Genomic DNA, 5,588 nt, shown 5'->3' with positions numbered 1-5,588 from the left:
CTCAGGCCCTACTGTGAGTACAATGTTGGTGTGCCTGACAACACGGGAGGGAAGGGTGCTCTGAGCCAAGGGAACAGCCTGGGAGGGCTCAGGGGCTGCACTGCAGAGTTGGGGAGCTAGTGTGAGATGTGGGGGGCCGGTCCTCTGTGTGACCCCAGGGGGTGGGGAGCCAGGGAGGATGGGCCTGGAGGATCCTCTAAGAAGCAGAGTCAAAAGTGTCCCACTGTTGCAAAGTTTACAAAAATGCACAACCAGGTGGAGACATTGCTGGGGCATCGTGGTCCCGCTTCTGCTGCGGTTGTCTGTGCCTGGTGCCCAGCAGGGCTGGTCCCTTACCTACTCTACCTTCTCATCTACAAAGGGGGCAGTAGCCAGGTCTGCTTCTGGGGCCCTTGTGAGGGTGGACGGGGTGCATGGTGAAGCACCCAGAGTGGTGGGTCCGTCCGCTGCTGCTGCTACTAGAATTGTTGCTCAGTCATCCCCACAGGCCCCGCCTGCCCTGAGACCGCGGCGTCCCTTCTCCCTGCATAGCTGCCTTCACCTCCCAATCAGTCTCTTTACCTCCAACCCATGCCTCTCACAGAGAAAGACAAAACAATCATCTGAAAATGCCATGTGGTCTTGGCCTCACCCTCGGCAACACCACTATCCTGGTCCACCTGTCTGGCTTCATCCCTCAGCTCCCCAATGCTGCACCCACGCCCTGCTGTTGGGGTCCCCTCTTCCACAGCCCCCCAGAAGGGAGCCCCTTGCCGGCTCCTCCACAGCGAGGGCTGAAGGGTCAGCCCAGGGGCCCATGTGGTTTTAGTTTTTCTTTCTTGATAAAAATAGCAGCTCTTGAACATTTCTGAGTAGGATAACATGAGCCTGTATTTTAGGAAAATGTTGCATCAGGAGAGGAGATGAAGAGATCAGGCTGACAACCTAGAAATAGAGGGAAAGGGAAGGGTGTTCCCTGGTAGGGCCGTGCAGGGGGCACAAGGGCCAAATCCGGGGCCCTGGAGCCGGGAAGAGGGCAGAGGAGGTGGGTGGCCCCTCCAGGCACCATGGAAACGACAGGCTGGGCGCCATGGTCGAGCCCACGGAGAGCGAAGGACCCAGAGCAGCCTCCACTCACCCACGTGCAGCCGCCCTGCCCGCAGCCCCTGACCGATCCGGCCACTCCTGCCACACAGTCTGCCAGAAACAGGACGATGGCCACCCAGATGGGGAGTAAAGGATTGTTTTGTGGAGTACCGTGTATTTTAAAACAGATTTTATTGACCCAAAAGTGACATTCTGTTGAGTATCAATGGCAGATAAAAGGCAAAAATAGAGATTATAGGGATTGGGGCTTCTCTAGGTGAAACCCACATGTGTGAGTCGATTCCCTCCTATACACGGAGAGTTTAAGAAAACTGTAGAAACAGCTCTGTCGTGGGGACCACCAGGCTTTCCCCTGCCACCCCGCGAAGTCCTTAGGAGAATTCAAATTTGGCGATATAACGATATCTGTATACTATTTTCCTAAATTTATTTTCTTTTTCCACTTTGCTCGTGTTTTTCCGTCAGGTGCAGTACTGAAAGGCAGCAAGTTAAGCAAAGGGACTGGATCATCAGGAAATCAAACGCTGACATTAGCTGCTGCCTGTCCCATATAAAAAGACAGGCACGCAGGTATAGAGACAACCGGTTTATAGGCCAGAATTTATGTTCTAAGGTCTCTGTCATGTATTAATTTTCTCTCATATCTTAGCAAGAAAAAAAATACTTTGGGGTGATAATGACTTTGGTGGTGGGAAGCTGGCTGCCACCACTCAGCAGAGGAGCTGGGCCATGGGAGACACAGGAGGGTGCCCAGCAGGTCCATGCCAGAGTCCAGCCATGGCAAGACTGAGCCACGCAGACCTGCCTCGGAGCCCGGGAACTCAACCTGGAACCCACCACTCTCTCGGACCCCAGAACACCTCCCACATGGCTCCCTGAGCTTGTCGACTTGCAGATGGTCAGCCCCAGCAGCCTGCCCCACCCAGGTGTGACAGGGCGCTCAGGGCCTACATGCAGCTCAGTGCTAACAAGCTGCCCTACTGGGGGCATGCGTCCTGCGTGCTTGTCCCACAATGCTGCAGCAAAGGGATGGCCAGGTCAGGGCAGCCCGGCTACACAGCTAGGCCATGATGCCCCGATGGGTTCCACCTGGATCCTGAGTGCCCCAGGCAGGGCTGCTGGAGGCTGTGTGTGTGCACATGTGCATATGTATGCAGGTGTGTAGTACATGCACATGAGTGTATGTGCATGTGTGTGCAGGCATGTAGGTTGTGCGCGTGTGTATGTGTGTGCACACATGTGCATGTGCATATGTATGCAGGTGTGTAGTACATGCACATGAGTATGTGCATGAGTGTGCAGGCATGTAGGTTGTGCGCGTGTGTACGTGTGTGCACACATGTGCGTGTTCATGTGCACATTTGTGCGTGTGTGTGCACACGCGCAACGCTTCCTCCTGCATTGCATCAGAACACCAGCCAGGAGTAAAAACTTCAGTCACCAGCAATTGGATCTTCACAGCGAATAACCATCTGACTGATTTTTAAAAGTTAAACAATTGTTTAATTGACTTTTCAGTCAAAAGCTCAGTTGTGTGGTTCAGATTCTTGTCGCCAAGGACAGAGCACTCCCTCTGGCTAAGGAAAGATGTGAACACCCAGACCTCTGGGGCCCTGGAGCACCCGCTTATCAACGCTAAGGGGACGTGGCTTGTTTGGCGACTACACCGCCCAATTCTGTACACAGCATCACACGTTATCTTTATCACATTATTCCCTCAAAAGCAAACCCCCAGCCATGTGAGCAGCGAGCGTGTACTGCTGAGCCAAGTCACAGCTTCCTGTTTAAAATGACAGCTGACCCGTGTAAAAATGGGAAATGGGTGCAGCTCAATTTTGCCTCAGCATTGAATAAACTCGTGGCAGGGAAGCAGGGTGAGGCCCAGCTCTAGAAAGGCCCAAGGACTGGCATTATTTTCCAAATAGCACAAAGAATGAGTTCTGAACAAGCTTAAAGTTTCAAAAAAGTAGAATGAGCATGACAAAAAATTGCTGCCATGGGTTGGATGACATGAAGCTTGGGACTGGAGTGGTATCTAGGCAGTCAGTCCCCGTCACTCCCCCAGGAAGGAAGTCGGGCGCCTTCAGGACCCTCCACTCATTTCCCTGAGAACTGGTCTTTGGAACAATCTGAGTTTAGGGATACGTGGGATTCTATTTCCTCTAGTAAACTTAAAATTTTAAACCCTGGTGTCCCCACATCATTATATCAACCTCTACAAAAGCAGAGGTGACAGTGTGCGTGGAGTAAGGAACACTGGACTTTCAAACAAATTCTCCAGTTTGTTGGGCTTAGAAGAGGCTGGTTCACCCCGACTGGGGCTGGGGGCAAAGCAGCTGCCTGGGGCACCTCCAGATTCTCCCTGCCTCACACGGATGACCCACCCCCACCTAGTTCTGCCTTCTGATCTAGTCCAAGAAAAGCCTGGAAGTTTAGAGAGGTCACTGATTTTGATCACAAATTTAAAGACTCATAAGGCATCTACACTTTTAAGCTGTACAAAATGTGTAAAACTAAACACCTCAGAGAACAAAAAGCACACGGGAGGTTTGAATGCTTGCGGCTCTGCTGCCCGTGTTCACCCCGTTCAGACCGGCCAGGCCGCCCCTGCTGTGCAGCTCTGGGGGGTCAGTCTTGCAGCCACCACTGAGGTCTCTGCCCAGGGAGCAGGAAGCCCCCGGCAATGCCACACGGTTGGATCTAGGTGGACAAGGAAAGTGTTTTAACAGTCACTGTGTGCTGCCTCTTACCACATTTCCGCTCAGGTTGGTGGTCAGCAGGCTGGCTGTCCTGGGGCAGGAGGGGTGGGGCCCTAAGGACCTCACCGCCTGGGAGAGCAAAGGCCCAATATGGACCAGTGTCTGAGCAGGCCCGTGGATGAGAACCTAGCACATTGGCCATGTTGATTCTTTTTCTTTGGGCGGCACCCACACAGCAGGGAGAGGACAATGGCCCGTTGCTCTGATGAGACTCCCGAGTTTCATAGTGATTGTCCGAGCCACCAGCAGGGACGGGTTCGCACCTCCACAGATCAGCCCACTAGCTGGTGACAGGTCTCACTTCCCCTCCACTGGCCTCTGCTGCGCTAGGGCAGCCTGGCCAGGTCTGTGGGGTGCAGGGAAGCTCTGGCTTTGGTCTGGACACCTGGGGACTGAGGATAAGTCTCACCCCAGAGCTTGCACCTGGAAACTACGCTCCCATCCCTAAATTTGGGTACTTTTTCACAGTGAGAAGCGGACTCCTCTACCCCATACAGACACTGCACATGATTTCTATAGCTTCTCTCACCTCAAGTACTTGTGCTCACCCTGGCAGAGCTCTGGCCGCGTCCCCACATCCATCTACAGGAGGTACACACCTTTCAGCCAGGTGGGGCCCCCGCTGTCCAGAGTCAGCAGCTACATGCCCGGCACCACGATTCCAGGCACATGGGAATCAGATCACATTTTCCCAAGACTCGGAGCCTGCCCGGCTCCCAGCCGGCCCACCAGGCAGATGGAAACACACTGCACCCTTGTCGGGAACTCGTGCCACACTGTGTGTAAACATGCACACACATCCTGATGGTTTACAATTATGATCCTCACATCAGTTAAGGCTATTTAAGGGTATATTTTAAGTGAAGTGCTATAATATTCAAAATTACCAGATTAATGAATTAATCAACAGGAAAATGATCTTTGCCAGAAAAACTATGACTGTGATTTTCCAAAATAGGATTAGATTGTTCATATGTATAACCAAAAATAAGCTCTGCTTTGCAGTAGAAACCACGCAGCCAGTTTCAAAAGAAAGAAGGTAGGGGACCTGGTGTCAGTGTCTCTACACACACACACAAAGTCAGCTTCAGAAGAGGCCGGACCGAGCGGACTAGCTGGCGGGGCACAACTGTGCGCGCTCGACACTCGTCTGGCCACGTTCAACCACTTGCCCCAAGTGGCTGTGGGTGGACGTCCTCTAACTCCAACGTGATGAATATTCTCCGATAACATAGCCATTCATTTAGTAAAAGAACTCACCGACTTTAAATTGCAATAAATTTACCAAACATTTTCACTGTTTATGGAGAGCTTTACAGTAAAAAGGTACCAACAAAAGCAGGCACATCCGCGGGCCAAGTGTTGCTGTTGGCTGTGTCCCCGAGTCTGTCATTCCCGAAGTGCCAGCCGCTTTGTCTTTCTGTCCTTCGCGTGCGGTCGCCCGCCTCGGACCGGACCGTCGCGAGCGCGGCCCCAGCGATGGGGCTCGCCCGGGAGGGGTGCGGAGGGGGCGGCCGGCCCCAAACACTAACTGTGACCTCAAAGTGGAGCCCGGGCGCGAGCGACACGGGACAGAAACCTCCCGGACGCAGACTCGGTGGCAGCGGGGACCCGTCCTGCGGCCGCTCGGGCCCGGGGCTCAGCGGCCCCGGCCCGGCTCCCAGGGCGGCCGGCAGCAGTAGGGGTAGGAGGCGTCGAGGTCGGGGTCCGAGGGCGCGTAGCCCGGCAGCTCCACCGACGGGG

The 5,588-nt window shown here is 53.8% G+C and overlaps 1 long non-coding RNA gene across 1 annotated transcript; it reads left to right on the top strand.

The window, feature by feature from the left end:
* The first annotated feature begins 1,246 nt into the window (after window positions 1-1,246).
* LOC103587885 lies at window positions 1,247-5,084 on the top strand. The gene is made up of 2 exons (XR_550266.1): window positions 1,247-2,243; window positions 2,348-5,084. It is a non-coding gene; the product is annotated as an uncharacterized LOC103587885 (long non-coding RNA).
* The last annotated feature ends 504 nt before the right edge of the window (window positions 5,085-5,588 follow it).

Source organism: Galeopterus variegatus, unplaced genomic scaffold (genome assembly GCF_000696425.1).
Source record: "Galeopterus variegatus unplaced genomic scaffold, G_variegatus-3.0.2 Scaffold26, whole genome shotgun sequence".
Lineage (NCBI taxonomy): Eukaryota > Metazoa > Chordata > Mammalia > Dermoptera > Cynocephalidae > Galeopterus > Galeopterus variegatus.
This window is presented reverse-complemented; position numbering and strand designations above follow the sequence as displayed.